Source organism: Bos javanicus, chromosome 16 (assembly GCF_032452875.1).
Source record: "Bos javanicus breed banteng chromosome 16, ARS-OSU_banteng_1.0, whole genome shotgun sequence".
Classification (NCBI taxonomy): domain Eukaryota; kingdom Metazoa; phylum Chordata; class Mammalia; order Artiodactyla; family Bovidae; genus Bos; species Bos javanicus.
The window spans coordinates 45888244-45901650 of record NC_083883.1 but is presented as its reverse complement, the minus strand read 5'-3'; positions in this window follow the sequence as shown (position 1 = coordinate 45901650).

Genomic DNA, 13407 nt, shown 5'->3' with positions numbered 1-13407 from the left:
CCTGGGAGAATGTTATTTATTAACAATGCAGTTAACAGGCAAACACTGGGGGTTTGTGGACAGGAGCTGGGGCGGGGGTGGTGGACACAGAGGTGACAGAAAGTGAATCTGTTCCCACGAGGGCGCAGAGTCATGATGGGGAATGGACCTTCCATGGCATGCAGTCGAGGGCAGTGGGGTGGAGGGAGGGCATGGGTGGGGCGCAGGGGAGGGGGCACTGAATGTCTGTGGGGAGCTGCGGGGAGGAGCAGCTGCAGGAAGGATGTTTGAACCGGGCTGGGAGATGCTGAGATGGGGTACTGGTGTCCATTCGGGTGATGGGACCACCACAGAGAAGGTGGGAACTGTGCAGGGAAGATGGACAGGAGGTGAACACAGAGATGGGGAGGTGGCAGCCAAGGTGGGTGTGTGCAGAGTGACCAAGCTGGAAACAGGCACAGGCCAGGGATCCGTGCAAAGACAATTCAGGTTTTAGTTTGTAGATGGTCACAAACCATTAAGAGTTTCGAGTGGATGAAAACCTCCAGAAATTTGGCCTGGGAAAAGCTGAGAGTGGGAGGCCATGTCTGTGCCACAGGTGGGCTGGGACTGCGCTCGAGCGATAGCAAAGGCCAGAGAAGGCGAGAAACAGTGATCACGGTGACAAAGCGCATCAGAGCTCATCCCTTAGAGATACTAAGCACTTCCTGTGTTGTTTCACCATCAGAACCTCAGTCCTAAGTGACAGTTCTATCAGCCCATCTTACAGATGAAGAAACTGAGGCTCAGAAAAGGGAGGGAACTGCTTCCGGACACATAATGTGTCAGCAGCAAGGCCAGCATTTCAGTTGAGGTCAGCCTGACTCCGACCCCACCCCGTATCATGGAATAACAGAACTGTTCACCACCCAGTTGTGGGAGGGGTAGGGAGGTGTTCTGGTGGCTTCTGCCTGGGTGCCTCTGAGGAAAGATGACAGTGGGTAAGATGGGGGCAGGCATGCTAAGGAGGAACAACTCATAACTAATCTGATTGGGACCAAAAGAAAACTTAATACCAGCAAAATACCATGGGTGGTATTCACAGTCTGGGATCAAACCTATAAGCCTGGGGCTCATATAAAAGGTGAGACCAGAAGTGTCCACTTGATACAAAGGAAGATTGTTTCTATCTCGGGGGCAGGAAAGCAAAGTGCAAGCAGAAATGCAGGAGCACGGCTTCAGAGCTTGTAACATGCAGGGGCTGAGCTCCATGTTGCCATTTGTTGCTACTGCTATTGTTTAGTCGTTCAGTCGCATCCAGCTCTTTGCGACCCGTGGACTGTAGCCTGCCAAGCTCTTCTGTCCATGAAATTCTCCAGGTAATAATACTAGAATGAGTTGCCATTTCCTTCTCCAGGGGATCTTCTTGACCCAGGGCAAAACCGTGTCTCCTGCGCTGGCAGGTAGATTCTTTACCGGTGAGCCACATGCCCCTGCTGTGCCTTCTGACAACCAGCCCTTCTGCTACTGCCATCTTGAGTTACGGGTGAGGAAACAGAAGTTTGGAGACATTAAGTCATCACCTGAAGCCATACTGTCAGTAACAGTAAACCTGGCACTTGAGCCACAGTCTGACTCCCGAGGGCATCCACATAGACAGTTGTGGGACAAAGTTACCCAACAGGGGTTATCAAGCAGCACCGGAGTGGCAGGCTACCCACAACTCCTCTAGCTGCTTATCCGCCTCCTGTCTATAGTTCATAAGCACTATTTTTGTAATAGAGACAAAAGGAGTTTTATAAAAGCAAAATGGTGGATGTGCAGTTGGATAGACTTTTTGGAAGACAATTTTCCAACCTCCATGAAAACTGAAAACTTGGCTTATTCTTTGACCCAACAGTTCTATTTTCAGAAAAAAATAAAAGGAGACCCGCAGAGCATCTACCTAGAGATGTACGTACAAAGCAGCAGATTAGAGGCAATTCAAAAATATCATCAATATCTAGTAATAAAAGGTTGAGATAAATTTTGGCTCAGCCATACGGTTGAATTCAATACCAGGTAGCATTAAAAAGGATTACATCAATTGAAATGGGTGTGTAAAGGTTATTCACGATGACGGCACTTCCCTGGAGGTCCAGTGGTTAGGACCCCACACTTTCACCATTCAGGGCACGGGTTCGATTCCTGGTTGGGAAACTAAGATCCTGCATGCCATGTAGTATGGCCACAAAAAAAAAATTTTATATGATATATTAATGTATGAGGAAAATACACTACAAAACATTATGTACTAGTTGATCTTATTTGTGTTTAAAGAATTCGTTCATATGAATACATTCATTAAACAATTCAGCTTTTTAGAAAGATAGCATGCAAATACTTAGTTCTAATTGTGACAAATGTTCATCAGAAGAGGCTGCACTGAATGTATGTGACGGGGAGGAAATTCAGTAAGAGTTGTAAGGGTGTATGTCAAAATGCTTTGTGGCTTTAATTATTCTTTTTTAAGAAATGTTTTCTTTTATATTGGAGCATAATTAATCTATAAGGTTGTGTTAGTTTCAGGTGTACACCAAAGTGATTCAGTTATACATATACACAGATCCACTCTTTTTCAGATTATTTTCCCATATGTTATTACAGAATATTGAGTTAGTTTTTCTTTCCACGGTCGGTGGTGGTATAGTCACTGAGTCATGTCCGACGCTTGTGACCCCATGGACTGTAGCCCATCAGGTTTCTCTGTCCATGGGATTCTCCAGGAAAGAAGACTGGAGTGTGTTGCCATTTCCTTCTCCAGGGGATCTTCCCAACCCAGGGACCATCATCTCCTTCATTCCAGGCAGTCTCCTGCATTGCAGGCAATCTTTATCGACTGAGCCACCCTCTGTATTTTCTAGTTTTTCTTCCCAACAGCAAAAATGGGTTACTTGGGGAGAAATATTTAATTTTAAATAAAATTTAAAACAAAAAGGAAAGAAACTGAGGTAGAAAGAAAAAATGAAGAGTATGTGAATTCAAGGGCTGATAGAGAAGAGACTTTCCAGAAGGTAGTAGATAGCATCAGCTGCCTCTGAAAGATTCAAGGGGATGAAGACCAAGATGAAGGAAGGAGGTATATATGGAATCTAAAAAGAAATGATACAACTGAACGTACAAAACAGAAAGAGATTCACAGACTCAGAGAACAGATTTATGGATGCTGGGAGGATAGGGGAAGGGATAGTTAGGGAGTCTGGGAGGGACAGGTACACACTGCTATATTTAAAATGGATAACCAACAAGGACCTACTGTATAGCACAGGGAACTCTGCTCAGTGTTATGCAACAGCCTAGATAAAAGGGGAGTTTGGGGGGGAATGGATACACATTCATGTATGGCTAAGTCCATTCGTTGTTCACCTGAAACTATCATAATATTGTTAATTGGTTTTACCCCAATACAAATAAAATGTTTTTTAAAAATGAGGGAAGAAGGGAGACACACATGACCTCACCCAACTTACAGAAAATATTTACTTTTACTTATCTGCAGCCACTTTCCTGTCTCAGCTCAGACCTCCGTTCTCCACTGAGTCCTTTCAGCTTCCATTACCTGGTTACGGAGCTTCCCAGGTGGCACTAGTGATAAACAACCCACCTGCCAGGGCAGGAGATCCAAGAGAGGCAGGTTCAATCCCTGAGTCAGGAAGATCCCTTGAAGTGGAAAATGGCAACCCACTTCAGTATTCTTGCCTGGAAAATTCCATGGATAGAGGAGACTGGTGCGCTACAGTCCAAGAGACCGAAAGGAGTCGGACACAACTGAGTGACTGAACACTATAGCATTACCTGGTTATTCTGTGGGTGGTTCAGGCTTGGCATTAAAATTGCCTACACCCTCCACCCCTTCATTCCAGCCCCCAAATAGTCAGACAGGCAGAAATACAGAAACCAGACTTATTCACCTACACTCTCCATCTTTCAGGCCACGCCACCATCCACCCAGAGCAGCACCCTAGATTCCTCCCTCCCCTCTCACCATACACATGTAAATGATCCTTAAATATCTCTTTGACTAAGCTCTCCTCTTTAACCTTGAGGGTACAGCCTTAGTCAAACCTTCCTCATCTCTTGTGTGTACTGATTCACCTACTCCTTAATCCATCCTCCACACCTTCATCAATTCTAAACGCCATTGGACCATTTGACTCACACCTGACACCCTACTCCCATTCTGTCAAGAATAAATCTAACCTTAAAATATTGCAAATAATGAAGCAATAAGCATCTGTGTGCATATAATTCAGCTGTTTTCATTCAAATTATTTCCTTGGGATAAATCCACCCTTCTGATATTGAGAACTAATGCACCCCTCCAGCATTCTTCTCCAATATAAACGTTTTTAGAGTTTGCAGGGAAAATAAATTTTAATTTCTGTGCCCTGACTGCCAGAATTTTTTTCTCCCTTTCATGTCAGGTCTAAGTTACCTTTTTATCAAGAAAAAAATTATTTTCATTTTAAAGCATGATATATATAAGCACCTTCCTCCCTCTAGTTTTTGATTTTGCTTTTACACTCACACTGCTTCAGGTTATAGAAAGTGAAGTTATAGAAAGTGAAAGTCGCTCAGTCGTGTCTGGCCCCCATGGACCATACCATCCATGGAATTCTCCGGGTCAGAATACTGGAGTGGGTAGCTGTTCCCTTCTCGAGGGGATCTTCCCAACCCAGGGATCAAACACAGGTCTCCCACATTGCACGCAGATTCTTTACCAACTGAGCTATCAGGGAAGCCCCTGAGATCACAGAAACTTTTCTCCAACTGGCAGGCATTTCAAAAGCTTTGCAATGTGATGATTTCTCCCCAGTGAACTCTTAAAAATTGGGACAGGGATGAAAAGGAGGTTGGGCTTACTTTCTTCTAGGTGCTCCAAGTTAATAGCTTTTTAAAAATGGGGAGAGTCATCTATATTCGGAGAGTAGTTGACTCTTACTAGCCTAGTGGGTCATTTTCTCTTTTTGAAAAAGAAGAATGTTATGGGTGAGGTCCCTGGATCGGGAGATATGGAAAATTTCTTCTGAATTGACTGTAGCCATTTTGGGCAAACTTTAAACTGCTTGGGATTGACACCAGGAGAAAATGACAATTGAATGAATGACTGAGCCATTCTTCCTCACCCTCTATAGAATCATCCAGGAATATCCTGAGCAAGGAGGCCAGGACCATGAGGGCTTATACCTGCTGAATGGATTTAGACGATTGTTTTGGGGGTAGTGGAGAGATTTCAGAACCTGGTTCATCAATATAAACCATCAAATAGAACTTGCCATCTCTAGGTCAGATACACATTTTTAGTGACATAACTTTTCCTCAGATCAGGAATACTCTGTGAAATGGTGTTTTTAAATGCCTTTCTCGCAGAAACAGACTCACAGAGGTAGAAAACAAAATTATGGTTACCAAGGGGGAAAGGAAGTGGGGGCAAATTGGAAGTATAGGATTAACAGATACACACTACTATATATAAAATAGATAAACTATATATAAAATAGATAAACAACAAGGATCTGCTGTAAAGCACAGGGAACTATAGTCAATGTCTTATAATAACCTGTAATGTAAAAGAACATAGATAGTGTAGAATAGATAGATAGATAGATAGATAGCTCTTCATTTGAAGGTCTGATGCTAAAGCTGAAGCTCCAATATTTTGGTCACTGGATGCAAAGAACCAACTCATTGGAAAAGGCTTGATGATGGGGAAGAGTGAGGGCAGGAAGAGAAGGGGGAGCAGAGGATGAGATAGTTAGCAGTATGGACTCAATGGGCATGAATTTGAACAAACTCCGGGAGATAGTGCAGGACAGATGAGCCTGGTGTGCTGCAGTTCATGGGGTCACAGAGTGGGACACAACTTATGGACTGAACAACAACAGATAGATAGACAGATCTAAATCACTCTGCTGTACACCTGAAACTAACACAGTGTTGTAAACCAACTATAGGTCAATTATAAATACCTTTATCAAACCCCTGCAAGCCTCTGACCTGCTTTCTCGTCCTCACAGATGACCCAAACATCACCAAAGAATGCCTCTCTCTTCTGAGACAAACAACCCACCTACACTTGGCCCAGCCTACCTTCCTTGCTCTTTTGCTCAGTTAGGGTCCCTGCCCCAGGGACTTTGCACAGCTACTGACTCTGCCACAGGCTCTCAGGCGACACTAGCGATAAAGGATCTGCCTGCCAATGTAGCAGACATAAGAGATGCAGGTTGGATCCCTGGAAGATCCCCTGGAAATGACAATCCACTCCAGTATTCTTGCCTGGAGAATCCAATGGACAGAGGAGCCTGATGGGCTACAGTCCATAGGTTTTCACAGAGTTGGATACAACCGAACGACTTAGCACACACACCCGTGGGCTACCTTACAAACCAGACCTGTCACTTCTTGTCTCCAATGCTGTTACCGTGGCCAAAGGTAGACCACCTCTGGTGGACCACTCAAACCCCTTCCCTCTGTGTGACCTGCCTCCGCTCCAGCTCCACAAAATTCACATTCCACACAGCAGCGGGGATAACTGTCTAATAAGCTAAACAGAATTACATCACAGGCCTGCTCATAGCCGGGCATGACTTACGGTTCCAACCTCCCATCTGTGCCTTCCTGTGCCACCTGGTCCTGACCTGGTTCTCCTGTCTCTCTCCTCATCCACTCTGCTCTGGCCACATCCGGCTGCTTTGCGGGACCTCAGCGACTCCAACCCAGAGGCTGTTCTTTCTGCTGGGAAAGCCTCACACGACTACCCCCTTTCTTACCCAAATGAAAGAAAAGTGAAAGTTGCAACTCCAGGCCAGAATACTGAAATGGGTAACTTTTCCCTTTTCTAGGGGAATCTTGCTAACAGAGGGATCGAACCCAGGTCTCCCGCATTGCAGGCAGATTCTTTACCTGCTGAGCCACAAGGGAAGCCCAAGAATACTGGAGTGGGTAGCCTGTCCCTTCTCCAGCAGATCTTCCCGACCCAAGAATCAAACCAGGGTCTCCAGATCTCCATGTAATCATCTTCTCCTTGGAGAGATCTTCTCCACGCTCATGCACACAATTCTCATTTTGTCTTATTTTCTCCCCAGCTCTTATCTCTGACTTTGTTGATGTTGTTTAGTCACTCTGTCATGCCGGACTCTTTGAGACGCCATGGACTGTAGCCCGCTAGGTTCCTCTGTCCATGGAATTTTCTAGGCAAGAATACTGGAGTGGGTAGCCATTTCCTCCTCCAGGGGATCGTCCTGACCCAGGGATCAAACCCACATCTCCTGCATTACAGGTGGATTCTTTACCACCGAGCCACCAGGGAAGCCCTATCTCTGACTTAGTGTTGTTTATTTTCTTGTTGATGTGTTTACTGTGTTTTCCTCCCAGTCTCCTTCGTACCCAGAAAGGACCTGGGACCAGGAGGCACTCAGCACAGGCCTGCTGAGTGGGAGAATGAAACTCCCTGAATGATCACCTATGAAAACGTCCTAGTTGAAGAGGAGGAGAAATCCAGCATGTTAGGCTTGGGAAGGTCTTGGACAGCATCCCTAAGGTGGGTGTCCAGACTCTGCTGGACCTCTTGCACGAACCGAGAGCTAATTCTCATTCAGGGCACAAAGGCGGATAAACAAGAATAGCCAAAGACATGGCACATTATGTAATTCTCCAGGTGGCACTAGTGATAAAGAACCTTCTTGCCACTGCAGGAGATGTAAGAGACACAGGTTCAATCCCTGGGTTGGGAAGATCCTCTGGATAAGGGAATGGCAACCCACGCCAGTATTCTTGCCTGGAAAATCCCATGGACAGAGTAGCCTGGAGGGCTATAGTCCATAGGGTCGCAAAGAGTCGGACACAACTGAAGCGACTTAGCACACAGTTTTCAAGAGCTTATTTAATAACCAGGGCTTCCCTTGTGGCTCAGCTGATAAAGAATCTGCCTGCAATGTGGGAGACCTGGGCTCGATCCCTGGGTTGGGAAGATTCCCTGGAGAAGGGAAAGGCTACCCACTCCAGTATTCTGTCCTGGAGAATTGGGTCCCAAAGAGTCAGACATGACTGAGCGACTTTCACTTTCTTTCACTTTCTATTTAATAACCGCACTCTGATTCACCACTTAGTGTAACATTTATTAAGCACATGCTAAGTGAGGGAGTATTAATAGAAAATTAATTTAAAAAATTAAAAAAAAAAATCCAAGCCAGTGCTCCAAGTTAGAAGAAAGTGAAAGTGAAAGTCACTCAGTCATGTCCGACTCTTTGCACCCCATGGACTATACCATCCATTGAATTCTCCAGTCCAGAATACGGGAGTGGGTATCCTTTCCCTTCTCCACGGGATCTTCCCAACCCAGGGGTTGAACCCAGATCTCCCACATAGCTGGCAGATTCTTTGCCAACTCAGCAGAATAGGTCTAAAGAGGTCTTTCCTAGCTGTTTCACTGTGGGTAAAAGATTGTGAACATTAAAAGATAATATAGGTAGGGACTCCCCTAGTGGTTCAGTGGCTAAGACTCTGAGCTCCCAATGCAGGTTCGATCCCTGGTCAGGGAACTAGATCCCACATGCCACAACTATAGATCATGCAGCAACTAAGATCCGGAACAGCCAAATAAATAAATACTTAAAAAAAAAAATGGTGGGGAAGACCTCAACAGAGGCACCAATGCTGAACTGCACATTGAACGATCAACATGAATTTATCAATGAAATTTCCAGAAATTTCAGAAAGAGGGACCCACTCTGAATGCAGAAGTCTGGAGGCGAGAAAGCCCTTGGCTGCTTCTAGCCCAGTGTTTCCCTATTAGACTTGTCTGCTTGTTATACAGATTCCTGGGCTCCCTCCACCCCCATCCTGACTCCACCACTCAGACCTTTTGAATCAGAATCCACAGGGCAGGAGCCAATGAGCCTGGATTTTTACCTGGTGCCTCGAGGCACTCTTGTGACCAGCAAGTTTGGGAAAGCTGGACTGAGCTGCAGTAAATGGCTTATGGGGTTTTGGATTCATCAAGACTTTGAATCTTAACACAAAACCCTTAGGTTCTTTTCTTTCAGGGGAGAGGCCACATTCTTTTTAAAATGTGATGAAACAAACAAGCCTTTTCTGAGGAAATGCTCCTCCCTGACACACAACATTTGAATACCTTTTCAGGGACCCAAGAGTCTGCTCTTTGGAATCCAGTGGGAGAAGCTTGAGGGCAGTAATTGCAATCAAGAGAGACCTTGGATAACATCGAAGGCAGCTCTCATAGTGGTGCAGAGATGATGGCAAGGGCCTCCAGGTGGGAAGTCCAGTCAGTAGGTAAATGAGGATGGAGAATGAAGGACAGAGATGAAAGTCAGAATGAGGTTTCCAGGGCATGTGACCAAGAACTAGGCAAGAGCCTGGAGGGGGCAGAATTCAAAGTGAGGGAGGTTCACCTTGGGGAGCCCTGCAAAGAGGAACATGGGGGTGGGGGTGCAGGGACCATGACCCAGTTCCTTGTCATGTGCAGTTTACAAGGAGTGGAAGGATTTCAAGGAATCAGGCGCTGCTTCAAGGAATTTCAAGGAATCAGTGGACGTTCAAGTAGTTTAGAAGGGGACCCAGGCTAAGAAAGTCACAGCTGTGGTTTTTCCAGTAGTCATGTACAGATGTGAGAGTTGGATATAAAGAAGGCTGAGTGCTGAAGAATGGATGCTTTCGAATTGTGGTGCTGGAGAAGACTGTTAATAGTCCCTTGGACAGCAAGGAAATCAAACCAGTCAATTCTAAAGGAAATTAACCCTGAATATTCATTGAAAGGACTGATGCTGAAGCTAAAGCTCCAATACTTTGGCAACCTGATGTGAAGAGCCAACTCACTGGAAAACACCCTGATGCTGGGAAAGATTGAGGACGATGGCATTACCTACTCAATGAACTTGAGTTTAAGCAAACACCAGGAGATAGTGAAGGACAGGGAAGCGTGGTGTGCTGCCCTCCATGGGGTCGCAAAGAGTTAGACTAGACTTAGGGACTGAAGAAGGAACGACAGGCTAAGATTCAGTGCTGGAAGAGGATGGGTGACAGATAATGCTGTGAGAGTCCTTGACCTCCTCCGGGAAGAAGTGGTAAAGTGAGATGGGAGGCAAGACCCTGGAGAGATCACCTATGAAGGGAGGGAGGGAGGACAGGAGCCCAGGAAAGGGGAGAATCAGAGGAGGGAGAGACAGAGAGAACAAGGAACAGAAGGGTCAAGCAAATGAACTCTGCCAGGCCATTGGACTGGGCAGCTCAGAGGTCACTGGGCATCCTCAAAACAGTCTTTTTCTTTAGCTAACCCTTGTCCTTAGTGATAAGGAGACAGGCAGTCTGCAATTTACCTGCAAATGATAATTTACCCACAATTGAGGCTGAAAGAAGGAAAAGGAGGGTGGGATTTTTGGGGGAGGGGGGCTCGCTGAAAGGTATATGTGATCTTAGTTCCCCCACCAGGTACTGAATCAGCGCCCCCTGCATTGGAGCTTCCCTGGTGGCTCAGACCATAAAGAATCTGCCTGCAATGCAGGAGACCAGGGTTTCATCTCTGGGTCAGGAAGATCCACAGGAGAAGGGAATGGCTACCCCACTGTAGTAGTCTTGCCTGGAGAATTCCATGAACAGAGGAGCCTGCCAGGCTACAGTCCATACTGTCGCAAAGAGTTGGACAAGGCTGAGCGACTGGAGAAGGAAATGGCAACCCACTCCAGTGTTCTTGCCTGGAGAATCCCAGGGACGGAGAAGCCTTTAGGCTGCAGTCCATGGGGTCGCACAGAGTCGGACACGACTGAAGCGACTTAGCAGCAGAGTAACTAACACACACAGCCCCTGCTTTGAAGTGCAGAGTCTCATCCACTTGACAGCAGGGGAAGTCCCAAAGAGTGGGATTTTTAAATGACGGGGCTCAGAGAGGAGGAATAGCTGCTCCAGCACACCTTAGGGCTGGAACCAGGTCCGAGGAGGCCCAGGAGAAGGGACAAAAGAAGGAAAGGGAGGGACGGAACCAGTTTGAAAAATGTGGTATGAGCCCAGGTTCAGTCTTGGAGTGGCACGTGGGGCCCTTTGCAAACTGGGGCCATTTACCCCCGTGGGAGTCAGGTGGGCCCCTCCTCCAGTCGGCCACCGGAAGCGATTGCCCTTTTAAGGCGCGGGCCGCCGCGGTGAGTCACGCGGCCCGCCCGGTGGGGCTGCCCCGCCCGCCCCCCTCGTCCGCGCGCCGTCAGCGCGCCCCGCCCCGCCCCCGCGCTGAGGGGCCCAGCGGCCGCGGCGGAGGAAGTGGGCTCTCGGCGCCGCTCCATTCCTTTCTTCTGAGCCAGGCGTCTTTGCGCCTTTATCAAAGTTATTTTTACACGTTGAGAAATGTTCGAGTGAGCACTTGTGCGGTGCCACCTTCTCCTTGTGGCACTGGGGCCTTGAAGAAATTCCCCGGCTTATTTATAGGCTCTGTGTATTTTTACTCGGGTCCCGAACTTGAGCCTCTTGGAAGTGCTGGTCTGAGTGGCCGCAGGTCTGGAGGGAGTCCCGGCTTTCTGATCAGGGATCCAATAATAGGGATTGGCCTGTGACCTGGGGGGAGCCCCTGCAGGGCGAGAAAAGGGACAGACCCAACCAAGTTCAGTGCTGGAGTCGGGGGTGCTGTCGGAGACTCTTCCCCCTCCCGCCTGCCCCGTGCATGCAGGCAGAAATGACCTTGGCCACCCAGCCCTTCCTCAGTGCGCTTTTATTTCAACCCCCCGACTCCAGGTGTAAAATCAGATCATCTTCATCCTCCCTGACTGGTTGCTACCTGCTGAGAGCTTATCAGTGACATCAGACCTATTTAAAAATATTTTGTTACTTTCTTTTATTCAGCTGCTGGGTCTTAGTTGGGACATGCACGTGTGTGTTTAGTCGCAGCACGTAGACTCTTAGTTGTGGCATGTGGGCTCTGGTCCCTGAGAAAGGATGAAACCCCCAGCCCCTTGCATTGTGCGTGCAGAGTCTTAACCACTGGACCACCAGGGAAGTCTCAGACTTTTGAGAAAAGTGATGGGTTAGCTTTTGCTTGACTGTGAGGCTCAGATATACATCCTCTTAGTCTCTTGGGGCTCCATATGGTTCGGTGGAGCCCCACTTCACAGGGAACCCCACTTCACAGAGCCAGAGAAGCTTCTAGGGTGGCAGGAGTTACCTTTTGCAGGGTAGGGTGGGATCCTTGAGGAGTTCATGGCTTAGCACCCTGTTTGATGGGCGAGCTCGCAGCCAAGGACAGAAACACTTTGAAAATAGAAGAAAGTCCAGGTGTGACATTAAGAATAGGTTTCAAAGCCACCACATGCGGCCCCCTCGTATGTATTGTTGTTGTTCAGTCACCAAGTCCTGTCGGACTCTTTTTGACCCCATGGACTGCAGCATGCCAGGCCTCCCTGTCCCTCACCATCTTCCTGGGTTTGCCCAAGTTCACATCCATTGAGTCGGTGATGCCATCCAACCATCTCATCCTCTGTGGTCCTCTTCTCCTTCTGCCTTCAATCTTTTGCAACATCAGGGTCTTTTCCAATGAGTTGACTCTTCAGATCAGGTGGCCAAAGTATTGGAGCTTCAGCTTCGGCATCAGTCCTTCCTGTGAGTATTCAGGGTTGATTTCCTTTAGGATTGACTCGCATGTATCAACACAGTGAAATTTCCCAGGGATTGCCCAGAGAGGGTGCAGACTTACATTCCTGGAAGACAACTTTGGCAAAAACTCCGAAGTTGGCCTTAAACATTCGGATTCCCTGTGTAACTGGCTGTCTCAAGCCTGATGGAGCCAAATTTTGAGGGCCATCTTTGGGCCTCAAAACTCAGCACTGAATAAACCCCATCTTAGTTCTTTTATATTTCCCTGGAGCAGTTAGATTTTCCATTCTGATGAGTCAGGGCCTGTTGAATTTATTTTATGTTTATTCTAAAACAGCCTGGATTTGGCTGAAGTCATCCTCATTCAGCACTAGACTCTAAAACTGCATTAGCCCAGCAATTGAATATAAAAGAAAGGATCCGAGAATAGTGCTCTTTTGTTTGATTTTGCTCTTACTCTTCCCAGAAAATGGGTCTGTGAGTGGGACCTGGGGGATTACAGACCCGGGGTCCCAGGCAGATATTCTGTAGTTTTCAGTGACTCGCATGGGCCCCTGCTTCTGAACCAGCAGCCTGGGGGTTCCCTCCCTGTGTTTTGTTTGCAGATAGATGGATGGACGTGCAAAGGGCAGGAGAATCATTAACGAAGAGAATTGAAGGAGAAGAGACTTTCTACCTAAACTAGCCTCTGGCTAAGAGACAGCCCTCAGCCTGGATCCCTTTCAACCCTCAGTTTCTGGAACTTCATAGCCACTGTTGGGGAACCATTCTTGGTTGGCATATGGTTAGTGTTAAGTGCTACATCTTTTCATTTCTACCCTA